The 19156-nt window shown below is 41.5% G+C and overlaps 1 long non-coding RNA gene across 1 annotated transcript; it reads right to left on the bottom strand.

Annotated features, from left to right (window-relative positions):
* Window positions 1-10245: 10245 nt before the first annotated feature.
* LOC116786111 lies at window positions 10246-18075 on the bottom strand. The gene is made up of 3 exons (XR_004356826.1): window positions 18015-18075; window positions 14698-14813; window positions 10246-10278 (listed from the first exon to the last, which is right to left on the bottom strand). It is a non-coding gene; the product is annotated as an uncharacterized LOC116786111 (long non-coding RNA).
* Between the last annotated feature and the right edge of the window lie 1081 nt (window positions 18076-19156).

The following is a 19156-nucleotide window of genomic DNA, read 5'->3' as shown; positions in this document are numbered from 1 at the left end:
GAGCCCTTTGGATGAGGAAGGGTCTGAGAAGCCATCTGCCTCAGTTTCCTCTGCCAGCTCCTCACCATGGGACGCCACTCATGTGACAGTTGGGAAGCTAAGGAAATCCTTATAAGGTGTATTTAGACCAGCGTGTCAGTGACCGGATCGGAACCAAGCTGTGCCTGCATAGTTTGCATGGGCAAGAGAAGAAGTCATTGATGCTCTTGTGGCTCTCCCTGCTGTAATCTGCTCTGACCCCAAGTTACACTGGTTTGCTAATACAAAGAGCAGTAAGGCAGGTGTCAGACTGCTTTGTTTATGCACTTTTTTCATCCTGCTGGCATTCAGGAACTTATTACTGAATGTGTGATTAATTGGGCCGTGTTAGAAGATGTAGCTCTTCCCACAGACTCAGCACTAGTGGTGCCAGCAAAAGTGCAGAGCATCACTTTCTCTGACAGACAGAGAAAAGCCACCAGTGTCCTACATCAGGCTCTGTGATCCCAAGTCATCTATTCACGACTGTGCATGTGTCCCTTGTAGTTACTGGAATGAGTTTTGAGCCTGTCTTAGAAAGCCCTGCGGATTCCCAGAAATTCCTAGAGGGATTTTTTTTTTTTAATTTCAATAGGTGCTTTACCTGAGTAAGAGTCTCACAAGGATGCAGCACCTGGTTGGGTGAAGTGAGTGTGTTGGGCTATCATTACGCTATCATTTGGGTGAATACCCAAAATACATGATGCTGCCTTGAGTGAAATATGGGCTGGGTTTCATTATTACTTAGCAGATACAGTTTTCATGCAAAGTGACTTGACTTTTCCTCAGTAGGAATGATAGGATTTTAAACAGTTATTTAGATATGAATATCTGAATTTTGAAAAGATGTTAGCTCCAGATAAAGGGAGAGACTTCTTGGAATTTATAGAAAAACTTTGAGTTAGCCAGTTTTAAACTACTGTCTCAAATGTCTATTCTAATACTTGCTGTGTGTATAGTGAGTGTAACAGCACTAGCACAGGACTTCAAAGAATGATATCACACCTTTTCAGAGGCCAGCATGCAATTGTTTGAAAGTAATCAGCTGGAGGTATTATTTTCTATTTCCCCATGAAATGTTGTTGAAATCATTTACTGTCTTCTCACAGTTCCAGTATCTTCCCATGTGCCCTTACAGGCTCTCTCTATGCGTAAGGCATTTTATTCCTGTATCTCCACACAAAGAGAAGAATTTATTGGAACAAGCTGGCACAGCCCAATTGACTTTAGGTACCTGCAGCGACTTTAAGTCGCAGTAGCTGAGGATGCTCCTCATGCTACATGCACCACCCAACTGCATGTCCTTGAAAGTCAACTGAAGAGTCCCTGTTAATTTGAATACTCTTTCAGTCAGGCTCTAACAAACATACTGCCTTGGTCCTATCCAGGGCAATATCACATGAACTTCAACGTGAATTTACTTTCTAAACAAGGAGCAAACAATATGTGCCCCATGAAAGCTGCAGTTACACTGCAGTGGGAAAGGTGAATGGTGGTGGTGGTGAAGATGACAGCGATGGTAATGATCATGGTGGTGGTGCGCTCCCCGGCGGTTGCTTTATGTCTTTACCTCACTACTTAAAATGTCTTCTATTTTTCAGGCTAAATGTTGAACACAGCACTTTGCACTGCTGTATTCTTGCAACTGCCCTTAAGCTTACAGGCTTTTTAGAAGGGGCACAGCTTCATAGAAGCTGGCAGTGCTCCTGTCTTCAGCTGGCAGTCATCAGTGGAACATCATAACTATGGGCATAACAAGGAGCAGCTCGGACTATAAACAAGCTGTCTAGATACAGACAAGTTATTCTGAAAGAAGATAGTTTTCTTTGGATGTATGCACAACCTGCTGCTCTTTCAATCTTCAGGGCACGTAAATCAGGACATTTGCACCAAAACATCTGTCTGAGTCTGTCCCAAGAAATAGAAACCCTCATGCCCCAAGCAGTACCTGTTTCTTTTTCCCCATAAAACACAGCCTGGCCACAGGAACTACAAAGCTTATGCCATTAGCATTTCCCCCGCCTAAATCAATGACTTCAGTGTGATGAAAAGAATAAGTGCTTTTGACTGATCCAAACAAGACTGTTATTTCCACCTGTTAAAAGAAGTCTCAACAGAGTCCAACATAGATGAGCAGACAGACTTGTGGTATTTAAATCAATTAAGACTTTATTTATAACTAAATTCAGGAAAAATGGAATTGTAAACAACAAGAACTATATACATGAAGAAAAAAGTCCCTCTAAGACCTAACCTTCCAAATCCATCTGAGTCTGTATTTCAGAAACAGAAGTACTCATACGCAAACCGGATGATAGTCATCATAAGTTAGGTCTGTCCTGCAGGTTGGGCAAGACCTGGCAGTCTCAAGGGCAACAAGGAGGCACCGACTGACAAAAACAGTTGTTCATTTCACAGAATCTGGAAGAAAGGAAACCACAACCTGTATAGGGAGGAAAGGATTTGAGTTTGCTGCTCTGTTGGCACCAGGTCAGTAGGACTTTGAGTATCTGGAATCAGTTCATCACTCCTAGGATAATAAAGGACCCACAGATCTGCCAGTGCCATCTTGGCAAGGGTTTCTCCCTCTGCATACACCACCAAGAAGGAATTTTTTGGAGCTCCGTGGCAAGGTCACATAATCATCTGACTGCACTGACTGGCCATGATACATTTCTTTTGACGAATCCTGTGTATCTGTCGCTCTCTCAGTTTGCTGCATGTAATGAGGAGTTCAGATCTCCCTGTCCTAAAGAAAACAGCATCTCAGTTTTCATTGTGAGAAAATGCAGTCAGTCGCCCTGCTCTAGGATTTGAAGTAACAGCAGTCTCCAGCACTGGGCAGTCTATGTACTGGCAGAGTTAATCTCCAACAGGTCATCAGTAGCAGCTTTGTAACTGAAGGATCAAGCTCTCCTCATTCCAGAAGGGAATGCAGTCTGCCACTACAGAGTAACACTGCAGACAGCTCTGGCAAGTTCCAGCCTCAGGAAGGACCCTTTGGTCAATGTTGAATGCTGCAGCACTGAGCTCTTTCAGCCTCACCTAAACAGAGCAGGAAGGTGCGTTCTGTAACAGAGAAACTCGAGACTGAAGGAACAAAATATTCCTTTTTCATATTAACCAAGGGGTGGGATTTGTTCACCAACATATTTAAAAACCAAAATTTAAACATCTATAAATCCATTGGCAAAATGCACTGTGATTTAGAATAGTAGAAGCCCTTTAGGTGGCATATTAAAGACCTGACACCTTAAAGTTCCCAATTCAAGTTCTCTGCTATACTACCTTACAGTAATCCAAAAGACTCAAAGCACATTAGCTTTATTATAACCTGCATTCCACACCCCCCCCCAAAACACCCCCCACTTTAAAAACACTCTATGTCACAATTCTCATGATCTTCATCTTCCCTAGTCACATGGACACCTGATTTCATTTGATTAGTTTAATGGATTGCATCTTTCTTATCCAAATGGAGTACCCCTGCAGCAGAACTTTCCTGTTTCTCTGCAGAATAGGGACTTTACTGCACAGGCACCCAACATGAGCTGCAAGATCCCCATGCCACATGCAAACATATCAGGGTTCCATTACATTCATGGGACTGAACAAGAACTGGCCATAAAAGCATAACCTCCACAATGGCCTACGTGCAAGTCTCCCTTGGGAAGAATGGCTACTGCTCCAAGAGAGAAAGGCAGTGTGTGACAGACACAGTGTGTGATAAAGCAGAGGATGCGTAAGAGTTTTTGCTGGACTTTAGGCTGCTGCCTGCTGGTCTCATGATGCCAAGCCTCATCAATACTAGTGAAAGTATTTCCATATCCAACATCCCTACCAGACCTTGGCATGAAAAGTAAATGCAATACATTGTGAGCTATGGCCTGTGACTAATCTCCCTTCCTTGCATACCCCCCCAACTTGTCTATAAGGATACAGGCAAGGTTGTAAATCTGCCTTGGGCTGCCTTTTTCTCCTAAAGTGGTTATCATTTGATCATCATGCAACACAGGATGTTGTCCTCATTGAAAGAGGGAAATTAGTAGAGGAAGTGAAGACTTCAAAGTTAAGCCAGGTCATAGCAATATAGCTTAGTCCTTTCTGTATACAATTTTTTTTTTAAAAAAAGCAAAATTCAATGTTTGGTGGGTCATGAGGCATATGTACTTTGAACTTTAAGTTTCCTCATCCAATGATCCCTGTTGTTGAGATGCTATAGTAGGCACATACACATCATTAGCTCTTGTTTCATCTTCGTCATTGCTGCTCAGTACAGAGCTTTCTGACTGTTGCTGGCTTCCTAGTGCAAGATTTCTCCTTTGTTCTTCATATCCTGTAATTTAATTTTGGTAAGTTGGATCCCTTATTCCCTCTCACTCTCTCTGGAACTATCCTTCAAATGCATTATTTTAAGTAGTCTGTAATGGTTCCTATTTTAAATGGACCTTTTTCAGCTGTGTGAAAGGCAATCTTAATCAAAGTAGTTTCCTAAATATTAAAGCTGAAGCGTTCCAGACACTTCACCCTATGAACAGCTGAAAAGGTGGCCTGAGAGATTCTCAGTGTTATATGTTCCATAGAGTTACACTACCTGTGAATAAATCTGCCCTAAAAAGGGAAGCTCCCTCACCCCATTCTTACTGAAAATGTCTGCTGTGATCCTATGGCGAGGAATGGCAACAATTGCTGTGTGATAGGGGAGAGACTGCGGTCAAGTTTCCAAGGAGCATGGTGACATAGCACATACACAACAAAAAGGCCTGGCAAAATACAGAGTGCTTTGTTCAGAAAGTTCCAGAAGGAATGGAAGAGGTGCTTAAATCTCAAGCTACATGTTCCAGAGCTGCTGTGTTTCTTCGTTATTATATGATGCTAAACTGTTGCACTCTTTTTGTCTGTGTTAAACCAAACCTCCCCACTCAAAGGCAGTTTCTATCAAATGAGTATTGTTAAGAGCAGTCCTTGGAAAGTATAAAGACTTGAAGCAGTGTCTCCTTAGAAGTTGTCATCATCTCCCTCCTGAGTTAAGGTAACTTGAAAATGGAGTTATATTGTCCAAGTTCAAAAGAGATCAATTTTTAAGGGCCTGGTCGACAACATCCAAAGGCCCAAGAAATGCTGTTCATTTTTTAATTCTCAGAAACTGAATACAACAAGGATCTCTGCAACTCCAGTGTCCATGTAACAATAATCTAACACTAATCAATTAAAATTACAGAAAGTGTCACCAAATTAAAGTCCTTTTCTGCATACATATTCATCCAAAACTTTGATTGCAGGGATTTTCCGCTGTGTTTGATAGTGGCTATCAGGCACAGATTGGATTCATTCTCTAAGACACTGGCCAGAGGCTTTAGCACTGTCCTTTGCCTTTCACAAAGTGCAGTTTCAATCCCTGCTGCTTGAGCTTCTTGGAAAAGACATACAAAAAATAACCATTCCATTTAGGACAATTCTATGATCGACTGTAAAACGTCAACTCACCTTCAAGAAGCTTCATCAATGCTTATGGGAAGGGAGAGAAAAGAAAATACGATTAGACTTTGGTGTGCACCCCTGGTGTTGCATAACAACAGCATAACAACAGCTCAGCAAAGCAGGTACAATGGGACAGGGGAAGAATGATAGGCTGTTGACCTCTTATTTTGGTTAAGTACATTCAAACTAGTAGCCAGTTAGCTGCTGCCCTGAAAACAAGTAAGTGGGTGCTTCTCATTGTGCTCCCACTGCTAGAAAAAGGTAGAAACGGAGGCAGCTTGGGAACCATCTGAATGAAGCCCCTCCTCCCTGCTCCCCTGTTCCAGTTCCCTAACTGGATTTTGGCTTCAGGGGAATCTTTCCCCTTTCTCCCGCCAAAAAGCAAATTCAGCTATAGCACTGTGTTAGATGAACACCTGATGAAGGAAGGAAACCCCAAGAGCGGCCAAGAGGAAATAATTGCAGTTTGCTGCTCTATTGGCACCAGTCAAACAGGACTTGGAGTATCTGCAATCTGTCAGTTCCTGCTAGAACAATAAGGAACCCACAGTTCTTCCAGTGCCATCTTGGCAAGGGTTTCTCCCTCCGTGTACACCACTGAGAAGTGACTTGGAGTGATGTGCTAGTTAAAGCTCCAGAGCAAGGTCTGTGCTTTAAGCCAGCAGCCTGTAGCACCCCACCTTAGTCAACTGAGTTGCATAGCTCCCCCTCTGCCCCATTCCCCATCTCACAAAGCTGAAAGGATGACATGTGGATCCTTACCTGTGAGTTCTCATCCCCCCAAAATGGGGGAGAGAGAGGCCATTCTGGCCATAAGCTACAGAGAACAGAAGCAGAAAAAACATGGAGACATTAGTTTCACTGTGCATCAAGGGTTACCAATACATAAAACATCAGAAAGTGAAACACTCCCTATTCTGATTTAGCAACATCCCAGCCCAGACACACAGGCATTCCAAGAACTTTTATGCTCTGCGACCATCTCAAACCATAGTATAAGATACAGAATCACAGAACATGCCGAGTTGGAAGGGACCCATGATTCTCATCGAGTCAGACTCTTAACCCTGCACAGGACCATCCCCAAGAGTCCCACCATGGGCCTGAGAGTATCATCCAAACACTTCTTGAACCCTGTCAGACTTGGTGCTGTGACCACTTCCCTGGGAAGCCTGTTCCAGCATCCATCCACACCGGGTGAAGAAGCTTTTTCTAATATCCCACCTAAACCTTCCCTGACACATCTTCAGGCCATGCCCTTGGATCCTGTCTGAAGCCACAGTGTGAGACGCGTTCAATAATGACCTCATGAACAGAGAAGAAAGGTTTCTGCTGGAATTTGCTGTTTTCTTTATTTTGTTTTATTTTTTTATTAAAATTAGTTCTCTTTCAGTCAGGCCACTATATTCCAGGGTTGAAGTTTTTTCACAGAATCAAGTGTAACCTAAAAGCTTGGCAAACACCTGTTTTTACCGTATGTCAGGAATTAGATTTAGAAAGACACTTTTTCTGTCACATACTCGTCATCATTTGCTGGTACTTGTTCATTTTCCCTCGCCAGTAGCACTGGTGAATTTTCGTCTGCTGCTTCGGAAACAAGTGGATGCTTCTCACTGTGCTCCCACTGCTAGAAAAAAATAGAAACTGGTGAAAATCTAACAATTTAGATCCTTATTTCAAGTCTCTGAAGTCTTGAAGATTTCAGGTTTTCCTGAAATCTGGCTATTCCTCTGCCAGCATTTCACAACAGGGTTGGGAGGAGGTTTGCTCTTCTCCTAGGGACAGCACCTTCCTCCTGAGGCCCTGCTGCGCTATGAAAGATGACACAGCAAAAAAAAAGAGAAATTAAAATTCAGTTTACCTTCTAGCCAGTCTGACACTGGAGCTGCATTGATAGGGTTTGGCTGGGGCTCCTGAGACCAGCAGCGACCCCATCTTGGCCCTGCTGGATTCAGGGATGCTCCTCAGCCCCTGGGTGCTCTCCATGTGGGAAGGATGGCGGAAATTCATTCAGTGGTGGGGATAGCATAAGAATATTTTCTTATGCTTTCCTGCTTCTTCTAAAGGAGCATCTTTTTCTTAGAGCTTGGTGTGAAACAGAACACAAATGACTATTGCACTAGGAAAAGAGTAGAGAGAGTAATTTCAGTAGAAAAGAAGATATCCTTTCCATTACATGAAAATCCATTTTATTACTTCATACAGTTAAAGTATAGGGAGTAGCTCCTTATCATGGCAAGCAAGAATAAATATAAAAACTTTTCTCTGCATATGAGATCCGCAGATCACTTGGCTCAGCCTTTCTGTTAGGCTACATTTCTTGCTAATATTCTTTCATCTCAATAGTCGTTTACCAGTTTGGCCAGCAAAGTGAGAAAAATTAGCTATGTACTCAGTACCTTTAGAAGCCACCACCTGCTTAGCCAAAGATACTTGCACTGCAAAACAGATGGTTGTGACTGTTCTAGTGTTGTGCCTCTAATTCTGTAAGATACACTTGCCTATTATTAAGAGCTAAAGAGTCATCTGAGAACAGAGAAAAGCTTTCAGATCTTGCAGAGTTGCATGCTTGGAGATGAACTTATAAAAATCCTCCACGATTTACAGAGATGAAAGAGGAATGGCCATTTCAACTGATTTTTTGCATTGTGAGAACTTGGCTGCACTGACTTATTTAAGTACCTTTTTTACTGAATTTAGAAGACATGTGGTCTAATTTGTTGATATTTTCTGTTTCTCAAAATTAAAACCCCTGACTGACAGTGCTGGGATGGAAACCCCTGGAATCAAGGGTAAGTGGTAAAAGGAGACAACTGATTTGTCCTTGTGAGTCTTAGTCCCAGCTTCCAGTGTTCTCTAGTATGGTGGCAGGTTGGACCCTGACCTAGAAACTGTTATTCATGACCAGCTTGGATCAGCTGCTATTTTTTCCTCCAAAAGCTAAAAATATGTCTAGAAATATGTGCATTTGCTTTCTCTATTGTTTCTGGAATTGGTTTTTTTAAATTTTTTTTTATTTTGATAGCAGAAAGAAGATCAAAAAGTATGTGAACTTCAAAGAGAAATCCAACATTTCTTTTAGAGAACTTCCATTCCTCGCCGTCCATGCAGATGGTGCTTTCACAGAGAGCATTTGGGTCAACAAGTTGTCATTCTTCATCTCACTCTTTATCTTTCTGCACGTATGAAAGCTCACGACTTGACAGGCAGCTCAATACCTGCAAATGGCTATATAGTGATTACAAAGTGTCCATGTTTTCACACCTATTACGTATGCAGTGATGTAAAGCTTCTATTTTAAAGATAATATTTATTTATCGTACCAGAAGGGGATAATATCTGGAAAGGTTATATCGGCAAAGTAAACATGAAGCACTACTAAACAAAGTATAACTTAAATGGCCAGTGTGCTTTCAGTATTGAAATTTTAATCTCATTTCCTCATTTTATTGTAAATGGTAAGGGGAAAAACTGATACAGAATCCATAGGAAAAAAGTCCTGTGCACTGTACACTGCTTATGTGAAAAAAAAAGTCCTCCTGATATCCTTCTGGTTTGTTATTGACAACAGTTTGTTCCCTGCCAATTACACGAAGAGCAGCAGAGCTTGCTTTAAGTTACGATTTCCTGTTTGTAGCCAAGCAAGTTTATTAGGGGTGAAAAAGGGTGGAAAGGGGGATGCGAAGGAAAGAAGGTATGTAGGTTACACATTATATAATAAATATTTAACACCCTGGTACCACATAAAGCCTGTGTTCCCAGGCAGCTCTGCTGTATCTTGGGATAGAGCCAACAGATAAGGGAACATATTCCACTTTCAGGTTACTTCTTATTACAGCTCTGAAGGTCAGGGAAAATGAGAAAAACCAAAAAAAGGGTAGCGAGAAAGGGAACAAGATCTAGATCATTAGCTGATCTGGAAAGGCATGGGGAGTCAGACAATTTCTGAGTCCTTTGTGGACTTAGTGCAAGCTCTCTGAGACAGAGTCCTATTTTGTCTGAAGATACATAAAAAGAGAGCTGTGAGCCATGCTGACCATACCAGGCAGCTGGAAAATCACATGCTCATGTGATTTAAGGTTAGAATAAAACACTGTATTCACCTAGTCTAATGTGCTTCGTGACACTGGGTAGAGCGTTATCCAGAGATTTCTGCATGAGGCCAAACAGGTTTTATGTTTTCCGTGATAAGACTTCTAGAAGACCGTCTGATCTGGGTTGAACACTCATTTGACTGAGAGTCTGTTAACTTTCTTGTGCAATTCCTCTCTTGCAAGGATATCCCCATTTCAATAAATGTCCATCTCCTCTCTCCCATTTTGATAAAATGTGTATATTTAGCTATGTGATTAATTATTTGTGATTCTTTGAATTCACTCCAGGTTTCTAAAGCCTTTCCAGATGATCCTAGAGGGAGCCTCATCTGTGTGCACAACTATAGAAACAGCTCCATCTTCCACTTTAACACTGGTTTTATTCCTAAATTTTCTTGTGTTTAGGACAGCTGCTGTCACAGTAGTCTTAAAAAAAGTCCCGAGTCATATTGCTGAGTATAAAATCAACAGAAAGTCAGAATTCTGATATGGCTTCTGTAATAGCACACGAAGATAAAAATGCCAGCTTGCCATAGGAAGCTCAGGAAAGTGCAGGTAGAGTGAAATCCTGAAATTAAGATTTGTCAAAACCTCTCTGAACAAAGCAAACTTACATGATTTCGTGCACCTCAGTTGACACAACCCTCTTAGCCTCATTTTTCCAATGAGAGTCCAACAGCCAAACCTACAAACATTTTTATAAACAGTGAAAGCAGCACAAAGTAAAGAAGAACAAGGCAAATCAGAACTGACTTCTATTGATTTTGTGATAAAGGCTCCATGGAGACCAGCTGTTAATTACCTTTCCAGAGGAGACACTTGTTTAGCTTGGAGCCAGGTCTGGTTTTTATTCCCGCCCTTTCCTCTCAGGTACAAGAGAGTGTACTGCTAGGATTAGCATAGGATTTAAATTATAAATGTGTATTGGGACATAGTTTTAATTATTCATCCATTTTATTATGGTACTGCTAAAGACCGGGCAAGAATGAGGTGATACACAAAATAGACACCCCCCTTCTCAACTGCTTTGCTAGTAACATTTTCAACAGTTTAGCATCACTTTCTTTCTAGTTAAAGTTACGCCAGAGCAGCATGAATATGTCCACCTTGTTTTCCTTTCCACTGTTTTTACAAGCATTAGTGACTTAGCCCTTCCAGGTAAATGGCATTAATGACTTAACCCTGACAGGTACAGAGCTCTCTTGATGCCCACTGCCTTCAGAATGGAGGCAGAGGGAAGACACAGTGCTGTGTCGCTGTGCTTAGCTCCTTTCTGAATAAAACCACTGAGTGCCAGCTGTATGATCTCTCTGAGCTGTGTGTAGTGGAAGACTAGCAAGTAGGGATAAATGAGGCTTGAAAACCATCTGTTTGCTCACCAGAGCCTGACATGGGCTGATTCAGTCCATGACATGGCTGCTGCAGTGTTTGCTGGCCTGCCTGGGTGACATGAGCTGTTACTTACGGCAATAACAGGTGCAAAGCTTTCTGACAGTAGTGTTGTTTTTAAATCCCCGAGTCCCTCTAATAACCCAGAGAGGCAGCAGGCTGAACTCTCCTAAGCCATAGGACCAACTTCGTACATGCAGCCTGGGCAATTCTGGATGCAAAACAAATCATGCCAGTGAAGTCACGATGTTCCTCACTTCTCAGAATTTCTGGGGATACTGTACAGAGAGCAGGAGCATACACAATAGGAGGATGACATAGTAAAACTTTGCAAACACATACGCTTTTCCTCAAAAACCTCTCTGCTGCTAATAAGGCTGGTGCAGTTTTGCTGAAAATCTTGATGCAGAAATCATAGAATCAGAGAACGGTTGGTTTGGAAGGGAAATTAAAGATCATCTAGTTCCAACCCTGCTGCCATGGGCAGGGATGTGTTCCACTAGACCAGGTTGCTCAAAGCCCCATCCAACCAGGCCTTGAACACTTCCAGGGTTGGGGCATTCACGACTTCTCTGGGCAACCTGCTCCAGAGTCTCACCACCCTCACAGTTATGAATTTCCCCCTAACACCTAATCTAAATCTCTCCTCATCAAGTTTAAAATTGTTCTGCCTTGTCCTGGCACTATCTGCCCACGAAAAAAGTCACTCTCCCTCTTTTTAATAAGCCCCCTTTAAGTACTAGAAGATCTTCCTTCTTTTTTAGACACCTTGAGAAAGAAGGTCAAAGAGAAGGGACTTTGGTGGGTGCAGAGCACAAAGATGAGTATTTAAATTACTTATTTTAAACAAAATCTCCCTATATATGATTGAAAACAGGTGGTGCCTGGAATGACAGATCATAGCTGCTTTCTGATTATTAATACACCATCATTATGTGGTGTAAGGAAAAAAGCTGCAGCAGATGGAGCTCTCTACAACCAGATAGCAACAGACCATACAGGAAAATACATGACTCTGCTTTAGCTTACAAGCTGTAAACACAAATGGTAATATGATTTTGATCCAGAGGGAGAACTATGTGCAATAAAACTTGAGGGTCTTCAAACACTACAACCACTCAAAGTAGACAGACTCTTTGGTTAGTCACTGTCCTCCTGCCTACCATGTATTTCTTTATTTTCTTTGTGCTACTATAGCAGCGCATCTAGTGCAAAATAAGCAAACAGTGTAAGCTAGAAACAATCAGCATGATGATCTTGGTTCACACTTCAGCTCATACATAAAGTCTCTCTACCTTAACAAGCTGCCACTCACAAGGAAGCCAGCGCAATCACGAATTAACAACCTCTGCTTGGTTTTGATTCCAGAGTTACTGTGCCTTGAGAAATATTACATCTAAAAATACCTTGCATTAAGATCCCCTATATGCTTCAAGCAAGGTGTTCTAGAAATGATCTATAGCATTTTGCATGTTAAAGAACAGCAGTGGCCTTGGTGAAGAACACTTTGCTCATTTGTATTTATGCACGTTCCCGGACCAACAAAGTGGCCAAGATGACTTTGAGAGGGGAATACTGCTTGAGTATGGATAGTGCAATCTGGTCCTACAACTTCCTGTGCATGTCAAAAGTCATTTGTATATTCGTTAGTTTTTGATGAGTGCTGTGTGGTCAAGGGAAATGTGCTTTCCCCTTTGGTGTATATCTCAAGCCTTCTGTAAATCCCCTGTGCTCTGTATCAGTGTGGGCATAATTTAGTTCTGTATGGACTAGATCCTGCCCCCATGTTACTGTATTTTTAAATGCAAACAGAATATTTGGGAAGGCAGAGAGCCTGGTGGGGAGTTTTCTGGGGGTAAATATATAATTGCTAGCTGCTTAATTAGTCTTAACAGACTGCTTAACAGTCTGACTTTTCTAGGAGATAAAAGTTGCTTGTTTACTGGGATTGAGCAGCAGATGTGCCAGTCAAGGCTACTAATAAATCCAAGAAATTCTGGTGTCAGGATCCATCCTCAGCTGGGGTTAAAAAGACACAGCTCTTCTGTCCTCACAATGTGAGAGTTAAAGCAATTCACGATCCACTCCTAAAAATGAGACAGAAGCTTCAGAAGAAAGAAATGGGACTCGACAGATGAGTAAACTATTGCAAGTGAATTTGGCACGGGAGAGGTCATGTTACTGAAAGCTGGATGTGCTTGGTCAGACTGCTTTCCTCTAGTAACTCAAGGAGCAACATGGTTTGTATCTCTGTAGAAACCATTCTGTGTATCTCTCTCAGATCTACTGTTACAGGCCAGCAATGCCACTTAGTGGCTTCATGAAAAGTGTTTTCTCATGGAAAAAATTTCCTTTATTAGAAAGCAAGGGATTCAGTTGAACAGCAGCTCATTGCTAAATCCTGAGCATAGCATGATGCAGAGTAAGAAGAATGAGACGCCGCTCAAAATTTCCATCTATCTTTTCCAGATCTTACATAATGCATAACCTCCAGTGCCATGTGCTCCATCCCTGCATGGGTGCCCAGAGCTGACAAAGCCCAGGTGCCCTGGGAGGCTGATGGGGAAGGCAAGACTTTGGGCACAAAAGCCTATCTTGCTTTAAGAAAGAGCTCCATTCTAACAGTGGAATTAGAACAATTAGCCACAATTCAGCAGGAAAAGCCATTCTCAGGAGACAAGTGGAGGCTGTCTGGCTCCTGCTGTCTGCCAAGCACCTTCGTTCCCAGATTTGTCAAGGTGCTGTGCCATCTAGAGGAATTTGAGAGGCATTTTCCCGTGTCTCTCCAAATAGCTCCTGGCTCAGGGTCACTGCTGGTGAAGCCAAGCAGCGAACCCGCTCCTGGGCCAAAAACACTTCTGGCAGTCCCTGTGTCTGGTGTTCCTGTTCCAACACAGTACATTTGCTGGAGTTATACTAAATGTCTTTAAAATGTGCTGCCTTAACCGTTTTAGTGTGATGACCATGGTTTTCTTTACTGCTTCAGTTTACATGCAAGTGTGATTCACAGTAACAAGGGCACACCTGTACCAAAATACCGGGCTGCTGCTGACATAGATACCTGTTTCTACATGAAACAAGGGCTTAACCTTTTTTTTTTTTTTACTTCGTCATATACAACATCACAAAGAAGACTGCTGTAATATTCAGCTACCAGTGACTTACAGGCAGAGATGGACTTCATGGCTTTTGTTGTGAGGTAATTACAGAGCACACTAATTCTAATTACCATGAAATGGGAGAAGTGGCCTACAAACAGAGGCACAGGGTATCTGGTGGGTGAATGTTGCTATTGACTAAAAATGGTTATTTAATCTTTAAAAATGTTGATGCAAAATATTGCCTTCATTCCTTTCCTGCTCAACAACACCTCAGGCTTCAATTACCCCGTGAACTGGCCAGCTCAGCCTGACATCCTCATCTCTATCCTGCCCAATACACTTGTCCTGTTACATATCTGTCTCCTCTGACTGATAACCATCCAGAGCTGATGGGTTACTTATGGCTTTCCTTTGCATTACCTGAGTAACCCTGTGCTCTCAGCCTCCGAAATTCCTTTATGCATCCTAATCCCTATGTGATTCTGATCATCAGAGAGGTGAGCCATAAATTAATAGAAAAAACTAAGCCTGTCCTTTTTCCTCTGGGAAAAAATAAAGGAATTTCCCAGGTTCTCACCAGTTTTAAATGATCATATGTTGCTTCTACAGTCTACTTTCTTTTTGACTTTTCTCCACTATTGATATCTGCTGCTCGGTGTCTTCTGGTAGGAGGTGACTGCTATTAAGTGACTGTCAGAGCATGATGCTTGTTGTCAGCCATCATGTCGCACTGTTTGGAAACAAAACCAAAGAAACCCCCAAACAAACCAAAAAAAGAGAGAGAAAAGTGTTATTGCTACAGGAAATAATCTGTTAACAATGTATCATTATGTGCTTTTAAATTAGCATGTGTTCGGGGGACCCCTTGGGAAGCTTTACTCTGCCTTCTGAGAAGTTTTCAAAGGATACCAGCTGCAAGCTTTACCAAGCTCTAGCTGGTGGCGAGCTAGGGACAGTTGGTGCAAACAAAATAAGAAAGAATTTAAAACATCATCTCTCACTTGAAATGGTATTTACTGGAAGTTTAAGTGGGCTTTACTGAAAGTTTTAAACCTTCATGACTACTGGTATTGAAAATATTTACTTTGTTGTTAGAGGCTGAAATGCTAAAAACAGAAGTCCCAAGGTAACAAAGAAAAATTGTCCTCACACTTGGCTCTTCAGCTGGTGACCTCAGACATGGTGTCTCCAGAAGTTAAATATCAAGGGGAATATTATTAAGCAGGTTTAGATTTCACAAGAAAAACTAACAGTAGTAGCTTGAAGAAGTTGTCTGGTCTCCTGTGGTGCAACAATTTAGAAATCTCAGCTCTGTTGTAGCTATGGGACAAGCCCAAATAAGCAGCGCCCTTTCTTTCCTGACGTGAACTCCCAGAACTTCAATGGAGTTGTACTGATCTGCACCAACTGAAGATCACTGATAGCATCTTTATTTGATAAATTGCAGGCATTCCTGTTATAGAAACAAATACGTGGCTGGACCTGAATTGTCTGTGTTTTGGAAAAAAAGTAATTCTGAAATGAAAGATTATGGAATCATAGAACCATAGAATGGTTTTGTTTGGAAGAGACCTTAAAGATCATCTAGCTCCAAACCTCCTGCCATGGGCAGGGCCGCCTTCCGTTAGACCAGACTGGAAAAACTCTTCAGAGGTTATATCTTGTTTGATATTTATGGAACAAAGAAACAGCTTTACCTTTGCTTCACTGTTGATGATCTTGAATTTTTAGTCTACGTGTCACTGCACCAATGACACACTGATGCACTATCTGCTTCTCTGTTTTGATTACCAAGTTCACAGCAAATCTAGAGAGGTCTTCCATGTCACACTTTCAAAAAAGATGATCTTTCGGAATCAGAAGGAATTTACTTTCTCCTGCAGCTAAGGTCAGGGTCTCACAGGCTTGCTCTTGAGGTGCAGACAGCCCTGCTGCGCCTGTGTTTCCTGGGCACTGGGCCAAGGTCTGTTTCTGACTGTCATTAGCTTGCTGAACAACTCTTAGAAGTCAGTCACTTCCCATCTGTCTTTTTATCCATGTCTTGAGCATGTAGGAACATACAGCATGCAGGGGTGAAATGAGCTTTCACTGCATTTTCTTTCCTTCTTGGACTTCCACAATGTACTCAGAATGAATGATTTGTTTTGCCCCTTTTCCCTTGTCCTCTCAAACTGCCTGGTTACACACCTCAGCCTCCACAGAAATAATTGTTCCAGGGAATAAGTTACACACTGCTTAAGCACTTGCAAAGGTTTTACATTTTATTCTAATTCTGTAGTATCTGAGATATACAGAATAAAACAGAGCATGCTTTAAGTTATAAAGGACTAGATTAGGCAAGTAGTCCAAACACTATCATTTCAGAATGAAAGGGTTGATGGTTTATACACATTCAGCTGAATTCATACCTGAAAAAGGTGATACAGATCCTCCGACTGTAGCTATTCCTACCTTCCCCAAGCCAAAGACAGTTGTGCTTATTCACTAGAGTAGACTAGAAAAGCAGGTTCAGTCAATGCCTGGTAAGAAATGGCACCACTGACTTGAAAGTCAAATTAGTAGATAAGGATAACAAATACATATATACATTTTGATATATATTTATCAAAATTACCTTATGTTCTGTGAAAGAACAATATGTGGAATGGAGGGACTGTATATAACAGAATAAGAATTTAAAATGTGTAAAAGTATCTGGGTAAATGTGGAATATTATAAAGACAGTAATAATAATGATGATGATAATAATAATAATGCAAAATAGAATAGTCAAAGGCAACACATGTCAATGGTCATGTAGGGGATAGCCTATGGAAGTTATGGCACTGGAGACACAAAGTGGGAAGGATTTCTGGGCTGATTGGTCAATGTAAAAAGGTTAAGGGATTCATTCTTTCAGTCATAGAGAAAATGTATGGTCTGGATCATCAGACAGACCTAATTGCAGGACACGTGGATGCTGCCCTACTTAGAGTACAGTTTTGAATGCTGATTGAAGTTTAGACAAGAATTGCTATATTTTTTCTGTAAGAAACCCGGGAAAATTCTTACAAAGTGCTATTAAACCAGGCCCTTTAACACCTTGTAGAAGTAGGCATTTGTCCAAAATGGTCTCAGAAAGTTCTTGCAGGCAAGCAATGAACGCTATGGTCAGTAGAGAATTGCACAACATGGAGATAAGGGCTGCAGCATGCTGAGGGTTGTACAAACATGCAAGACATCATTTAATTCTAGAGCTTTCAGGCTGAACAGGCAATGGAGATAAAGGAGGGGCAAGCAGCAGTGAAAAAGGCATTATCCAATGCAATGAAAAGTTTACCAGTAAAGCCAGGAATCATGGCCAAGCTTCCCAAATCCCCATCTATGACCCTCAGTCAAACCTCCACTGGATTATATGAAAGAGTCTCTACTGCTTTGTGACTTGCCTTATAGAAGAAAATCGTAGGAAGGAATAGTTACAGCAACAACATGAAGATTAAAGAACAAGACTGTCCCTTGAGAGAAATTTGGGCAGCTGCACAATGTAAATTGCATGTTGTGGCCTGAAACATCTGTTTTGATGTACTGATCTCTCCAGAGGATTTTAGGATTGTTATCTCTCTATTTCAGTTGTCATCACATACTGGATTGTGGCCCTCTAGTAGAGGCATACCCATGTTTCCCCTGAACACAGGTCTGGTACTTAAATAACATGGCTGGAATATAATTGTACAGACATACTCCCCAGTATCACTTAGTCACGGCTCCAAACCCACTTCCCCCTATAGACTGTGACTGAACACAAACAACATGTAGGGGAATAACAAAAGAGAAATGGGCCAGAACTTACTCCCACTAACAAGAGCAGGCTTAGTTTCTCACCTGGAACAATCCAGCTTTCCCCAGAAAGAGTACATCTTTTAACAGGATTACCTTGTAGCTGTTCTCTTACCATATGCTCTCTTTGTACTCATGTAAATCAGTCTGTTTGGCAGATGAAAAACTAGCATGACATGTGGATCCTTTACAGACAGCTGGGAACGGTGAGGCTCCTCTGTCATGAGCGTCTCTGCATACAGGGCACTGGATCACTACACCAAACAGGACTTTCCAGAGATGGATTAAGACCTTAAAGGTGCAGCACAGGCAGTGTAAAAGGAAAACATCCCTTAGTCAGAGGTGACCAGAGGAAACAAAAAGTGTCTATGCCCACACATAGATCTACAATTTTCCCAAGGCATCAGTGCAGTTGCAGAGATGAGGGTGGAACTTTTGTTTTCCATAAATTGTAGCATGCTTCACCTGAGACACATCCATGTGCCTTGGATTGCCCTCCCATCAGAAACAGGAACATGGAAGTAGTGAAGGCAAATCTCTGCAAATATATGTTTATTTCTTTAGTGTTTTGTAGCTATATAAGGTTCTATCTTAGGTTTACTCACTTCCAGTCTTTATCTTTCAAGCCTTGTCTCATTCTTCCACTTCCAAGAGGAATATCAAAACTAGAGATAAAAAAAATCCTCTTTCCTAGTCCAATATATACATCCACATATTTCTACCTCTCTGCACAGAAAGTTCATTAAGATATATATGTAAGCAAAAGTCTTTAGGAATACATCTTAACAAGTATGAAATGTGGTCATCAGTTCCTTCTGGGAAGCCCCACTCCTTTTTTGAACATGCAAGAAATTTTGTTTACATATCTTCTTCCAAGAAACATTCCCTTATCTTGGAGGAACTGGTCATTACTAGTAGCAGTCTGTACCTTTAAATATCTGTGAGTTACTGAAGTCGGGCTACTGTTGCATACACCTGAATCTTTTTAAGAGTTGCTTATCTGTTAATGGTCACATTGATGGTTAAAGATCGGAAAATATAACCAAATCTAGTATTAGTGAGAATACAGCATGAACTATTTCTTTTAGCAGCAGTTGCATTTATCTTACGAGATTACCCACAGTAGCTCAGTAGTTTCAATATGAATATCACAGTTACAACTGGGGGAAAATATACAAAAATGTTTTGAATCATACCTGTCTGTGGAGAGGGACAGTTTGCCACAGACTTGGCAATAAACCTCAGAAACAAATTCAG

The sequence above is a fragment of the Chiroxiphia lanceolata genome, chromosome 4, assembly GCF_009829145.1.
Source record: "Chiroxiphia lanceolata isolate bChiLan1 chromosome 4, bChiLan1.pri, whole genome shotgun sequence".
In the NCBI taxonomy this organism is placed as follows: Eukaryota; Metazoa; Chordata; class Aves; order Passeriformes; family Pipridae; genus Chiroxiphia; species Chiroxiphia lanceolata.
The sequence above is the reverse complement of the archived record's forward strand: the minus strand, read 5'-3'. Positions and strand labels throughout refer to the sequence as shown.